The sequence below is a fragment of the Aegilops tauschii genome, chromosome 2 (assembly GCF_002575655.3).
Source record: "Aegilops tauschii subsp. strangulata cultivar AL8/78 chromosome 2, Aet v6.0, whole genome shotgun sequence".
Classification (NCBI taxonomy): Eukaryota; Viridiplantae; Streptophyta; class Magnoliopsida; order Poales; family Poaceae; genus Aegilops; species Aegilops tauschii.
Window position 1 is genome coordinate 296,112,899 of NC_053036.3, and position 15,751 is coordinate 296,128,649.

Genomic DNA, 15,751 nt, shown 5'->3' on the forward strand with positions numbered 1-15,751 from the left:
GTTCGGAGTCCCGGATGTGATCACGGACATAACATGGAGTCTCGAAATGGTCGAGACATGAAGAATGATATATTGGATGACTATATTCAGACACCGGAATGGTTTCGGGGGTTATCGGATATATACTGTAGTACCAGGGGGTTACCGGACCCCCCCGGAGGCTATTGAGGCTCATGGGCCCAATTGGTGGAAGAGGAGAGGCGGCCAAGGGGCAGCCGCGCGCCCCTCCCCCCCCAAGTCCGAATTGCACAAGGAGGGGGGCGGCGCCCCCCCTTTCCTTTCCCCTCTCTCCTTCCCTCTCCTCTCCTAGTCCAACAAGGAAAAGGGAGGGAGTCCTACTCCCGGTGGGAGTAGGACTCTCCTGGCGCGCCTCCTCCTGGCCGGCCACACCTCCCCCCTTGGTCCTTTATATACGAGGGCAGGGGGCACCCTAGAGACACAACAATTGATTTGATCTTTTAGCCGTGTGCGGTGGCCCCCTCCACCATAGTCCACCTCGATAATACTATAGCGGTGCTTAGGCGAAGCCCTGCGTCGGTAGAACATCATCATCTTCACCACGCCGTCGTGCTGACAAAACTCTCCCTCAACACTCGGCTGGATCAAAGTTCGAGGGACGTCATCGGGCTGAACGTGTGCTGAACTCGGAGGTGCCGTGCGTTCGGTACTTGATCGGTAGGATCGTGAAGACGTACGACTACATCAACTGCGTTGTGCTAACGCTTCCGCTTTCGGTCTACGAGGGTACGTGGACAACACTCTCCCCTCTCGTTGCTATGCATCACCATGATCTTGCGTGCGCGTAGGAAATTTTTTGAAATTACTACGTTCCCCAACAAAAACAACAATTTTCATGTTTAGCTGATTTTCATCGTGATTTTAAAAATTTATGTGTAGAGAAAAAAAATCAATACGTACGTAGTTGGGATAGGAAATAGTACGAAGCGAGAATTAGTATACGATGAGGATGGAACGTGGATAGGAACTAAACCTCCTCATATAGGAGAGGATTCTATTGATAGTATCCATCCTACTACCCATAAAGTCATAACCCGCATATTAGGCAAAATGAATAATCTAACAAAAACCCAATTTAAAAGATCACAAATCTAATGATGATAAGAAGATCAAAGATTATAAGAAGAGAGAATCTCATCAGACAAAGAAGAAGAAAGCAGATAAGAAGAAGCCAGTGAATAAGAAGAAGAAGTGGTAAGAGCAGTTAGGATGGATAGCGGGCTAAGGACGAGAGAAAAATGCTGATGGCAGTGAAACAGGTCATAATACTCCCTATGTCTTGACTACAGGGAGAGTGATAAAAGACCATCTTTCGGTTACTGTGCCTGTAGTGCTTTCTGTAGGGATGACTTATGGCATGCGGGAATGTCAAGTAAGTACGGCTTTCGATAGCTAACACGAGTTGGGATGACCTGCAACGCCAAGAGGGGTCAAGAAAAACTAGCTCTATAAGCTCTTTAAAACAAGCTAGAACCGCATCAATCAAATTCAAGGTAATAAATCCCACTGATAAGAAATACATAGGCCTTACGCCCACTTACCACTTCAATGACGGACTTCTCCGATACCGATACCAAACCTAGCTTGAGAGAGATCACATGCATGTGGTGAACCATACCGAGTGAATGAGTACTGAAATGAACCATATCGAGCTGTGGTCTTACTCGACAACTCAAGTTCGATGAGGTCTTAGCGGAGTTTTGTGCCTACTATCCACTAAGTTGTGTGCTAGGGATGGAAAGAAAGCAAGAAGCATGCCAGGCAGTTTCCACTTTCTTACCGGGCGAAGGCAGTGAATGGTTAGCTATTCGAATGGTTTACTTTACTTCGATACTGGCATTCTTCTTCAATGAATTCTATTTCATAGGTGGAATGGGGAGAGCAAGAGGTGAGATCCGATTGCACAACAAAGTTGATCTGGACGTGGCGAAACACAAAAAATCTCATAGATAGACAGAGATTTCAGGAAGGATTCAGCAGTTGAGTGATCTGGTTATCCTTGGGAATCCGGAACGGTACCCACATTCTAGGTATAGGACTTCGAGTTCCCTTTAGAATCAGTTTTCCTCTTCTTCAATCTCGAATCCCGAAAGGGAGGCCTGAGGCCTCTACCCGCCCTTGGTGTTCGTAGATCATTTTTGCCAGTTAGGGTTTGTGTGGTAGGTTTTGATGATCTCGGGTAGCTCCTCACTTGGATGAGGAGTGGGGAAAGAAGATTGCGGGAGAGATCGGTGAAGAAGTGGAACTAAAGGATACTATAACCAAAGCTTAAAATGGGGGGGGGATGAGGCTGATGTTGAGCCGGGTGATGAATCAACTTCACCGCAGCAAGAAGCCTAGTGAGCGGTTGACATGGCGGAAGGTCGTTCTACCTTTCCCTATGCCAACAAAGCAGGCATACTTGATTGACTCTTTGGGGCTCGTGAGAGACATTCATATTACTGCGTTCTGTGATTGTAGATCGTCAGGATTCAACATTGTATATCCGAGATCTGAAAGTGTGGCAAATGGATTTGAAGGCATGGAAAGAGGCCGCCCTCGTGCAAGACTTCTTTATTCTCCCGATTTCCGTCCTCCAGTTGGATTAACACGAAAGTCCAGTGATAATGTTGAATTACTTTAAATAGTCCCTTTCAGCCCCCGCTTTATCATAGGAAGAAGAAGAGTAATCTAGTTTAGGGGTAAGTGCCCTTTTGTTGCCAATATCTAGAGTCCTGTTGTGTCGATAGAGCTCGGAAAACTCCTCTTTTAGTGATGGATTCTAGTAGCCCTATGCCTAGATTGCACAAGAACTACTCCGCTTCTATATAGGAAAACACTATGTTTGAACTTTTGAAAACAAATGAAGCTGTTATCTGATCCAAGCAAATAAGATGCTCATGGCTTGTCCTGAGCACTACGCAGATATTTCTTGATCCACATGAGAGTCAGCTCCCTACACCGGATTATGTCAATGAGATCTTACCAATAGAGATACTTCTGACTTAGAGGCACCGGAGTTGGCCAACTCAAATTGCATTGACAGCAAACCCTTGGTAGATGATTCAGAGCAAGATCAGATTCTTGATGATTTTTCCCTTTGTTTGATCGAGCGATGCCGAATCTTTATAGCGCATTTCCACCTATCCATGCTTTACGACTTGTCGCCATGAAGCACATGCCTGCAAAACCTTCTTATTCTACAAAATAAATAATAAAGTACTTAGAATGAATGGACTAAAGATCCACTTTTCAAGAGGGACGGCTCCGCCTACGTGTGAAGATCTTTCAAGCAAAAATAATGGGTAGCAATGAGAAATCTCGATCGGCGACTCTGATACCATGATATCATTGGTCGAAGAATTCCTTGCCTTGCGGGACACGTAAAGAGACCTACCCCCACCCTTGTGCGTGCGAACCTGACAACAGATGCTGATGCCAGCTACACCGCGCTTTCTTTCCGACCGACCTACGTTCATCGAACGGTTCCACAGATGGTTTGGTTTTTTCCTATGTATCGCCCTCGTGATAATGGTATACGCGGCCAAGGGTTAATTGGAACAAAGAGAGCAGATAACGCATTCGGTCAAGATGGAGAAAGGGCATCCCTTTCATCTTTGCCTCCCGACCTCTGGTCACAGCAGCTTAGCAATTTTTATGGCTTGCTTCCATTCTTACAAAAATGATGTTGAATCACATAGTTTCCTTCTTGTAATTATGATTCTCGCCATCCTTCAACTCTGGATCCGCCATCCTTCAAAACAAAAACTACCAAAACATGAACTCAACGGGTTAGAACCGTAATCCATATACCTTCTCAGTAAAACACATCTCAAACAGATTATTATTGGAATGAGTTGATTTTATTGCCTTAAGTAAGAGAAAAGGTTTGTGCTTTCGCAGGAAATTGACTACCTACCCATTGATTGGATATCTTCTTCTCCCAGATCCAATAGAAGTTTCTAATGAGTCATTGCCAACTGCTTTAGCAGGCATGATCGAAAGCAGCAGTGGTTTAGTGATCAAGCTCTCACTTTAAAGTCCCTGCCAGCAATACCAATCCCATGCTCTTTGATGGTTCTTATGCTCTGAAAAGAATCCTTCTAAGCTTTCCTCCTAAAAAGAACCTACGTTCCATTATAGACATAGAATCTATCATTGACCTACCCAAAGTCTTCTTTTGGTTCCTAGAACCATGCAGGAAAATCACTTGAGTAGTGACATGTCAGCATCAATGGTTTTGAGATGAAAAAAATTAGTCAAACAACACTGGCAGATCGGCAATCCGATCGGGACCTTCGCACATGACCATCGTAAAGGGATCGTTGTTGCTTGGTTGATCGATCCGTCCTTCCAGCCCAAAGCTGGTAATCCAGATTAGAGTTCTTTGGATGGCATGTAATGGATTTCATTATGAAAAGGGTCATTTTTTGATGTTGTAAACTTCATATCCAGAGAAATGGATGACTGGCTGAGGGACATATAGATTACTTCAGTGACATAAAATGGATGACTGGCTGAGTGACATATGGATGACTGGCTGAGGGACATAAAGTTGACGTAAGTTGTATGCATTCGATGCCCTCAAGTAGGTACGACTATGGATCATTCTATTCCTTTCCTTTAGGTAGTCCTAAAAAGCAAAACGTAATGGTAGAGGATGAAGGAAACAAAGAATGAAGTCTGCACCTTTGACTACTAATGAACCGCCATTTCATTCTTTTCTTCTTTGTTCGGCTTTCACAAGCAATATACCATGAAGCAGGTGACAGTCTATAGCCTAGGAGAGTACCATTGCTAACATGATACAATTGGCCTTCCTCTTCAGATTTATTTAGAACTTCAAGCGTTCAAGGCAAGGTTGGGTAATCTCTCGTACCTGCGAGAAAAGGGCTTATTTACTACTCCCTCCATTCGAAATTACTCGTCCAAGAAATGAATGTATCTAGATGTATTTTAGTTGTAGATACATCCATTTTTGTGACAAGTAATTCCGAATGGAGGGAGTACTTTTTATCGATCAATGGTCCACCGGTCCCATCCAATGAGTGGTATCTGAGTACGATAGTATCATAAGAAAGTTCATTTGTACACCCACTTATCTTTCTATAGAAACTTATCTCTAAATGATTTTTAGATAGGATGTTTATGGAATTACCCCTACTACGTAGAATGGGATAGTGTCAACGTCCTTCATTATAGTACCGAAGATGCTCGTAGGCTGGTCGATGGAAAGGATGGCTTTTATTCAAAGAGATGGAGATCCTGGTTTAGCATAGGTTGCCAGTCCTTGGGTTTATGTCGAGCTTTTCGTATTAAGCATTGGGAGCAGAGAAATCCTAGGGTTGCTTTGTCTTCCTCTTCTGTTCTTAAATATAACTGAAAAGCATCTTGTTCCTTTAGTTGCCTCAAAGCTCAGTATCTCCCCATGTTTCTTGTGAAGATGTGTCAATGGCTTTGCAATGTGCCGAAATGGCGAACGTAGTGCCTGTAATAGCCAGCCAAACCTCAGAAGCTGCGGACTTCTTTGACTGGTTGCGGAGAAGACCAGTTGGCAATGTTCTTATTTTTGTGGGTTTCAGTGGCAACCCCATGCTGGCTGATAGTATGGCCCAAATTGGATAACTGGCGTTGAGCGAAAGAGCACTTTGAGCATTTGACTTGCCATTGATCCCTTCTTAACAACTCAAGCACTGATTGCAAGTGGATTGTGTGATCTTGAAGAGAGGCACTGTAGAATAAAATGTCGTCAAATAACACCAGGGCGCTTTTGCGCAGATGGGGTTTGTTTGAGAGTGGCGTTCATGGATCTCAAGAAGGTGGCTGGTGCTCCCGCGAGGCCGATGGACATGACCTTTTACTCATAGTGCCCTTCCAGAGTCTGGAAGGCTGTTTTGAATTCATTGCCAGCTGCCATACGAATCTGGTGATAACCAGCTCTGAGATTGGGTTTAGAAAACCATGAGGCACCAGACAACCAGGAGTTCTTCGACTATGGGCACTGGATACTTGCTGACGACAGTCATCGCATTTAGATAGCGATAATAAATACATAAACGCCAGGAGAAAAAAATATAAGATTTTTGGTCATAGAACCCCTGGCACCAATGTTTATAGAACTGTCCAGAATTGATAAAGAGAAGCAGCTTTGAAGCCATGGAGAATGAAAATAGGACCCTGGCTCGAGCCCATCTAGTGATTAAAGGTAAAGTGCTTCGGTACATTGGTGCAGGGGAATGCGTACCTACGCCTTTTAACTACCTTGGGGAGAGTGGACTCGCTGATGACCCTCCTTGGGAAACAAATGAAGTGGGTGGATTGGAGTTCGTCTCCGCCAATTAGAGATATGGTGCTGACCCAAGCTGAGTGAGTGAAGGCTCCGGCTTGACCTACTAGTTGTTTGCTATCAATAAATAACTAGCTGACAATATGCTATGCTTACTCTCCGAGCACTAAAGCTATCGAGAAGTGATGCAACAAACGTTGTTTAAGCTAAAAACCGTCAAACAGAGAAATCTTAATCGTTAGAACAACACTGGACCTAACTTGTACAAGAGTTGGTAAGAAAGTGCAAACGTTGAGTAAGAAATCGCCATAGGGTGGCACAAACAGAAAGAAAGGCTACTGCCAATCAGAATAGGAATGCGAAATCCCAGTAAAAGGGTGTTCAGTCGAAGATAGGAGGATTCCTTTGATCCATACCGTCATCTGACGACTTCCTGTTGACTTCGTCAATTGCTCTTTATCGCTTAATAGAAGGGAAATTTCATGAGATAGATGAAAAAATGAATATCAATCAAGAAAAAGCTTAAATAGACACAATTTGTAATAGATACACTTCGTAAGGAAGAAGTGATCAAAAGTATGAGGACGGCATAGGAGATATGATGTGTCAGAGGCAGAAGGCACGGAGAAGTCAAGATCTTCCAAAATAAACCCATTCTGATGCCTATAAAATCAGGTGCACTGCGTCTATACTACAAAAGTGTGATAGGTTTCTTCGTATTTATTCCGCCGACATCGCTTTCTTATTCCTAACACAATTGTTTAGCTAAGTTTGCTAACGAAACAGGGAGAATCAACAACAAACACCGCATTTTGAAAAGGAAACGTGATTTATTCCTACCGTCCTGAACACGTCTAGAAACAGCAACCTCGTACATAATACCATTTTGCATTACAGTATCCACTTTCTTTTGGAAAGGAGAAGGGAGAAGCAGCATTCACTACAAGAAATATGTCAATTTGCGACCATCACTATTGGTCGCTGAAAGGTCATTGTTTTTCATTTGCGACATTTTTTTGACCAAAAACAGATGGTCAAAAGCTGACGGTCATAAACTGAAATTAACGACCTTCTCTGTCAGAAGGTCGTGGAAGGCAACGACCAAAACAAAAGGTCATTGAACCCATGACCTTCTGTTTTGGTCACTGGTTGTCTGCCTAGGCCACGTCGAATCCGACATGGCAATCTAACATGGCAAAATTGTGGCCAATTGAAAAGGTCGTTGATAAGATTCAGCCCGGTCCAAGTCGACGCTTTACATGGGCCGAGCCCACCAATACAGCCTTTTTACTGTATATTTTTCTGTTAATTTTCTCTAGCTACATGGGCCTGGCCCAACAATTTGGCCCTTTTTTTGGGCCATGACCTTTTTAGTGTTTCAGTCAATATATTTTTCTAAGCTAGTCCCACAAGTCAGATGGGTCCCACTTGTCATAATCTCCTATATAGGTCCCACATGTCAGAAATGTGAGCATTGTTTAGATTATTTTTAGAAATGGGTCCCACTAATCAGGTTTCCATTTCACACGCATTCAAATCACACAAATAATCAATATATTAAATAGAACAGAACAAATGTAGAATTTCCTAGGCCTGGAGCTCCTGTACATAGTCTATTACAATCTATGCATGGTCTATTACAACCCAGATATGCCTACTATTACAGTACTATAATATTTACAGTTTATTACAGTAAAACAAAACAAATCTTTGTTGCGTAGGGCTACACGCCGCTTCAAACTTGAAATTTCCTAGGCCTGGAGCTCCTATAAAAGGGTGAACACAAAGGCATTAGAGTACCATTTTCATTCCTGGAGTAGATATTCAAACCTCCAGGTTTAGTGCATAGACAATCTGGAAAATATATATTTAACAAAATTTCATAGAAATGCAGATTTATGGATCGAATGTATGATAAAGCAACAGATTCAAACAACTTCAAATGACTAGATGTTTTAGAGACCAATTATATCAGAACACTAGATGTTTGCAATGCATATTCGTAGAACCTCGGCATACTCACAAAATCTTAAATCAATCCTAAATCAATGTTGCCTACAAGGAACACTCATCAGTCTCATGTTTTGAAAAGCAACGTGGGTGAAACCAAGTCAAAATAAGGAGCATAACAAATTCATGTCAACAAAAATTAGCTTGTGATCCATAACACATATTTATCCTTTACAAAGTAGAATTTTCGTAGATATCATTACCAGACACCAAATAGAAAGTAACATGTACAGAATGTGACAACATTTAGTTCACTTTATTGTACAAGTTGGGTCCAGTTTACTCGGTTGGACAAGATGCATTTGTTAACTACGAAGATAATGACACTATTATGCGAGATAATTGTTGTGTCGCTAACAATCACCATGTAAGAATGCTTTGCTGTAGTAATACATGAACATCAAGTGAGAGTGGTGTTTTGTTCTTACCACAGCGGAACAACTGAGACAATGCCCGATTCGCCCTGCTTCTCCACAAGACTCGACCAGCAGCACGCATCCTTGAAGGAACCAATGGTGCTGTTTGCTCCCTTGGCCCTGCTCCTTGCTACGGAGGACGGCCAGCACTTGGATGCAGAGCTCGCTGCACACGGCATATTGTGTCACTACTTGCAGCAACAGAAGGAACTCACATATCATAGAACTTGCAACCAGTTAAAAATGTAATAGGACCGATATATGTCTACGAAGCAATAGGTCAATTAGAGATTCATGTCTACAATTTGCTAGAGAAGAAAATAACAAGTCAGGATACATAATATATCTGCCAAAAGAAGGACTGATATCAATCAGACCCTTTAATTTTAAAGAACATGGTTTCAATTTGTTCTTTGCATATTACATCAGTAGTTCTGTTGCAGGGTTCTGGTACATCATGATCTACATGCACATGAGAGAGATAGACTTGGCGCACATGAGATGAGGGTGGAAGGAGGAGCAGGGTTTACCTTAGGTGTCCAGGTCCTGCAGCTCATCGGAGATGTTGTAGGCTCACCGGCATTGACAGCCGCCGCAGCAGCAAGCTGGGGACGTACAAACTGAAGTTGCGTTCATTCAGTTGCAAAACAACAAAGTTTGCTAGTTGCTGTCCATCAAAAATCACACACGCATCACTTGTACTGCAGCAGGAGCAAAATTGATATGAGTTAGGAGCAGAGTTTGACTAGTACAGCCAACAGAGTTCAACTAGTACATTGCTGTACACATGAACCATCTATTCCACGGCACAAGAGTAAAATCTTGCTATAACCAGTAGATTACCCCCTAACTAAAGCTAATTAGGCTCCAATACACAAGGCATAGCAAGCACAGACTAAATAAGCCACGGCCATAATACATGAGTACTAAACAGATCTTGTATAACAGGTTTTTCAGTCATGAATTTTCAGAAGCAGAACTAGCATGTTTGTTGAAAGTGTCTATCATCACAGCCATGGTCAAACAGAACACATGAATCTAAAAGAATGACAATAATGAGACTGGCTCTTTTTGGCTCATATTAGGAAATTCAACCGTGTTTTCCCTTGTCCTTCACGAATTAACAGAACAGTAACACAAACAAACAGGTCTACAAAACATCACTTAAATTACTAGAAAAAACAAAATCTGACAAAAGAAGACAGAAAAGGAAAGACACTAACAGTAATACGTGAGAACACCCCTCACGAACTCCCATTCTTTTAAGCAATGCAGAGGAGCTTTATCCTCAGGACCAAAAGAAGAATACAGATGATACATGCAGGCTGACGATGAAATATGTTTGTAAAACTATGGGAGAGTTTTAAGAATTATAGAGGAATTTTATCCTCAGGAAAAATAGAGCATGGCAGATAAATGCATGTGTTTATGAAACTGCATGAGACTTAGAAGCACATTCACTTTAGCGACTCATCTTTTCAAGCATTCAATCAAATGGCCTTATAATACCAGACAAAGAGGAGTTGTAGTGGTATGCACTTATCACATATACAGGAACCATGCTTAAAATCCACACATACATATACATATCCCAATAGAACAGAGCTAGTAAGCTAACTAGCAGCCATGCACTTGATGTCTTGTACTAACAATTAATAACACATAAAACTGAACTGCAACAAGAAGAATTGCATAAGATAAGCTTATGTATGAGCTGTGACATAAGTGTGGCTATTAAAGCGAAACATATTTCATATATGGCTATATGCCAAACAATCAGTATTTACCTTTAACATAAAAAGGCACATCATACAGGGTTTTGATTTTCCACCATAATTGCATATAAATGTGACTGGTCTGTCCACTCATAAAGAAAAAAAAACTAAAATTGTAGTTCACTCAAACAGAGTAATCATATGCCTAACTATGTTATCAAATGGCAGGTGAACAATTCTAGCAAACGCAGAAATAGTATGATCAGTTGGGATCACTTTTGATTTTGCTTGCTCGCACACCAACCACAAACGTGATCACAGCCAAGTATTTGACCAGTTTGCCGCCAAGTTTAAGTTACTACTAACCGGAAGTGAACAATCAATTATTAAAGATAATGAAGTTAATCAAACAATTTTTACACATGTATGATGGCGTGAATAGAGCAATAGAGCAATGCCCAATCCTTACACATGTATAATAGCGTGAATATGCAAGTTAGACCTAGATGTTACTAACAAGTGTTCTTTGCAGAATTAATAAATAAGTGCAGTATTTCTGACTAGCCAGAATCAATCTTTGTGCATACATCTTGCCGTGCTGTTCCTTGCTAGATAAGCTCCCAAAAGCAGTATTAATAAAATTGAAACAGAATAACACTGAGAGGACTACAGGAACCACAACAAGAAATTTTATGTTGCGAGTAAGCTGCTTGCCGTTGTCCATTTGTGTCGGATCTGGGGTTCCGGCAAAACCCTTAGGGTTCGAACTCTGGGGTGCACGCGAAGTTCTTTCCCTCCTACCGATCCACGCCCTAGCTCGCTGAGATCTCGCGGACGAACTCGAAGAACTAGCAACACAAAGACACAAGATTTATACTGGTTCGGGCCACTGTTGTGGTGTAATACCCTACTCCAGTGTGTGGTGGTGGATTGCCTCTTGGGCTGATGATGAACAGTACAAGGGGAAGAACAACCTCCTGAGGTTGAGGTGTTCTTGTGCTTGTCAAACTTGTGTGGGTGAGGACTCGATCAGATGAGATCAAGTTAAGATCAGATGCCCCCCTACAGTGGTGGCTAGTTCTACTTATATAGGCCATGGTCCTCTCCCCAAATATTAAGCGAGAAGGGAGCCACCAATGGCGGCCAATTTGAAAGGGGGCAGCTAGTACAAGCTATCCTGACAAAAGCGGTCTTCGCCTGCAAAAGGGCTCTAGTGGTGATGCCGTCTTGGGCTCCATGGTGACCTCCGTCCTGCTGGCCTACTCGTTTTGGTCTCGTTGCACTGATATGGAAACCTTTGCCTGATGCCTCGCTACTCCGCGCCTGCGCTCGCCACTTTGGCACCAAAGAGGAAACAAGGATGCTGCGCGCGCTAGCGCCCGCCTGGTGTCGATCGTCATGGCTCACGTCACGAGAGCCTCGCAAGGTTTCCCCTGCCTTGATATCTCCGCTCCTCGCGAGCCTGCCTGGAGAGGCCGCTCCTGAGGAGGTCTTGCGTCGTCCGCCTCGCGAGGCTTGGCCCCTCGCGAGGGTCTTGAATGCCTTGTCGATGAAGATGGGACGTACAGGCCTGCTCGCATTGCCACGCCGTGGGCCGCAGGCAGGCAAGTCTGGGGACCCCCGTTCCCAGAACACCGACAGTAGCCCCCGGGCCCAAGGCGCGCTCAGGCTTGGCTTCGAGGCGAAGCCAAAGGTCAAGTACGGAGCGCCGTGGGCCCCAAAAGCCTGCGGCCTCGGTTGACGCGTGGCGGTTGATTGGGCGTGGGCGTCTCCACTTCCCCATGCTGCCTCGGCAACTGCCCGACTTGACAAGTCCCTGCGACATGCAAGGAAAATCATCATTACCTGTGATCGTGGGAGGCACCGGTTGGCCTTCTTCTGCTATAAATGGGGAGGGGGGCAGAGCCCCCGTCGCTCATCTCTTCTCGGTTCACTTGCTTCTTCCTCCTTGCTCCACCGCTAGCAGCAATGGTGCCCATCTGAGGGTTCTCCGCTGAAGAGAAAGGAAAGGCCCCCACGATGATCCAGGGCCGCTTCCGCCAAAGAAGCGGCTGGTTCACCGTCGCGGCGAAGCAGCGATGCAGGTGGTGATGAGTCCTTGGTGCGAGCGGCCTCCTCCAGGGTATCCACTACCCTTGTATGCCCGAGCCGAGGGCTCAGGAGGGCGGAGCGACGAGCGACGCCGCCCGCGTCGAGCCCTGCTACCTCTTGAGCACTGGTTGGTTTTCCCTTGAAGAGGAAATGGTGATGCAGCAAAGTAGCGTAAGTATTTCCCTCAGTTTTTGAGAACCAAGGTATCAATCCAGTAGGAGGCTACGCGCGAGTCTCTCGCACCTACACAAATCAAATAAATCCTCGCAACCAACACGATAAGGGGTTGTCAATCCCTACACTGTCACTTACGAGAGTGAGATCTGATAGATATGATCAGATAAGATTTTTGGTATTTTTATGATAAAGATGCAAAGTAAAATAAAAGCAACGGAAATAACTAAGTGCTGGAAGATTAATATGATGGAAAATAGACCCGGGGGCCATAGGTTTCACTAGTGGCTTCTCTCAAGAGCATAAGTATTTTACGGTGGGTGAACAAATTACTGTTGAGCAATTGACAGAATTGTGCATAGTTATGAGAATATCTAGGTATGATCATGTATATAGGCATCACGTCCGAGACAGGTAGACCGACTCCTGCCTGCATCTACTACTATTACTCCACACATCGACCGCTATCCAGCATGCATCTAGAGTATTAAGTTCATAAGAACAGAGTAACGCCTTAAGCAAGATGACATGATGTAGAGGGATAAATTCATGCAATATGATAAAAAAACCATCTTGTTATCCTCGATGGCAACAATACAATACGTGCCTTGCTGCCCCCACTGTCACTGGGAAAGGACACCGCAAGATTGAACCCAAAGCTAAGCACTTCTCCCATTGCAAGAAAGATCAATCTAGTAGGCCAAACTAAACTGATATTTCGAAGAGACTTGCAAAGATAACCAATCATACATAAAAGAATTCAGAAGATTCAAATATTGTTCATAGATAAACTTGATCATAAGCCCACAATTCATCGGTATCAACAAACACACCGCAAAAGAAGATTACATCGAATAGATCTCCACAAGAGAGGGGGAGAACATTGTATTGAGATCCAAAAAGAGAGAGGAAGCCATCTAGCTAATTACTATGGACCCGAAGGTCTGAGGTAAACTCTTCACACATCATCGGAGAGGCTATGGTGTTGATGTAGAAGCCCTCCGTGATCGATGCCCCCTCCGGCAGAGCTCCGGAATAGGCCCCAAGATGGGGTCTCGTGGGTAAAGAAGGTTGCGGCGGTGGAATTAGGTTTTTGGCTCCGTATCTGGTAGTTTGGGGGTACGTAGGTATATATAGGAGGAAGGAGTACGTTGGTGGAGCAACGTGGGGCCCACGAGGGTGGAGGGCGCGCCTGGGGGGGTAGGCGCGCCCCCTACCTCATGGCTTCCTGGTAGCTTTCTTGACGTAGGGTCCAAGTCTCCTGGATCATGTTCGTTCCGAAAATCATGTTCCCGAAGGTTTCATTCCGATTGGACTCCGTTTGATATTCTTTTTCTGCGAAACTCTGAAATAGGCAAAAAAAACATCAATTCTGGGTTGGGCCTCCGGTTAATAGGTTAGTCCCAAAAATAATATAAAAGTGAATAATAAAGCCCAATAATGTCCAAAACAGAAGATAATATAGCATGGAGCAATCAAAAATTATAGATATGTTGGAGACGTATCAAGCATCCCCAAGCTTAATTCCTGCTCGTCCTCGAGTAGGTAAATGATAAAAACAGAATTTTTGATGTGGAATGCTACTAGGCATAATTTCAATGTAATTCTTCTTAATTGTGGTATGAATATTCAGATCCGAAAGATTCAAGATAAAAGTTCAATATTGACATAAAATAATAATACTTCAAGCATACTAACTAAGCAATCATGTCTTCTCAAAATAACATGGCCAAAGAAAGTTATCCCTACAAAATCATATAGTCTGGCTATGCTCTATCTTCACCACACAAAATATTTAAATCATGCACAACCCCGATGACAAGCCAAGCAATTGTTTCATACTTTTGACGTTCTCAAACTTTTTCAATCTTCACGCAATACATGAGCGTGAGCCATGGACATAGCACTATATGTGGAATAGAATGGTGGTTGTGGAGAAGACAAAAAAAGGAGAAGATAGTCTCACATCAACTAGGCGTATCAACGGGCTATGGAGATGCCCATCAATAGATATCAATGTGAGTGAGTAGGGATTGCCATGCAACGGATGCACTAGAGCCATAAGTATATGAAAGCTCAACAAAAGAAACTAAGTGGGTGTGCATGCAACTCGCTTGCTCACGAAGACCTAGGGCATTTTGAGGAAGCCCATCATTGGAATATACAAGCCAAGTTCTATAATGAAAAATTCCCACTAGTATATGAAAGTGATATCATAGGAGACTCTCTATCATGAAGACCATGGTGTTACTTTGAAGCACAAGTGTGGTAAAAGGATAGTAGCATTGTCCCTTCTCTCTTTTTCTCTCATTCATTTTTTTATTTGGGCCTTTTCTCTCTCTTTTTTTATGGCCTCTTTTTTTTGTCTGGAGTCTCATCCCGACTTGTGGGGGAATCATAGTCTCCATCATCCTTTCCTCACTTGGGACAATGCTCTAGAAATGATGATCATCACACTTTTATTTACTTACAACTCAAAAATTACAACTCAATACTTAGAACAAAATATGACTCTATGTGAATGCCTCCGGCGGTGTACCGGGATATGCAATGAATCAAGAGTGGCATGTATGAAGGAATTATGAACGGTGGCTTTGCCACAAATACGATGTCAACTACGTGATCATGCAAAGAAATATGACAATGATGGAGCGTGTCATAATAATCGGAACGGTGGTAAGTTGCATGGCAATATATCTCTGAATGGCTATGGAAATGCCATGATAGGTAGGTATGGTGGCTGTTTTGAGGAAGGTTTATGGTGGGTGTATGATACCGGCAAAAAGTGCGCGGTATTAGAGAGGCTAGCAATGGTGGAAGGAAGAAAGTGCGTATAATCCATGGACTCAACATTAGTCATAAAGAACTCATATACTTATTGCAAAAATCTACAAGTTATCAAAGCAAAGTATTACGCGCATGCTCCTAGGGGGATAGATTGGTAGGAAAAGACCAACGCTCGTCCCCGACCGCCACTCATAAGGAAGACAATAAATAAATAAATTATGCTCCGACTTCATAGAATAACGGTTCACCATACGTGCATGCTACGGGAATCACAA

The 15,751-nt window shown here is 43.3% G+C and overlaps 1 non-coding gene across 1 annotated transcript; it reads right to left on the minus strand.

Moving 5' to 3' along the window:
* Nucleotides 1-9,637: 9,637 nt before the first annotated feature.
* On the minus strand, nt 9,638-9,728 carry LOC120975077 (small nucleolar RNA Z223). The gene has a single exon (XR_005770919.1). It is a non-coding gene; the product is annotated as a small nucleolar RNA Z223 (small nucleolar RNA).
* Nucleotides 9,729-15,751: the final 6,023 nt, after the last annotated feature.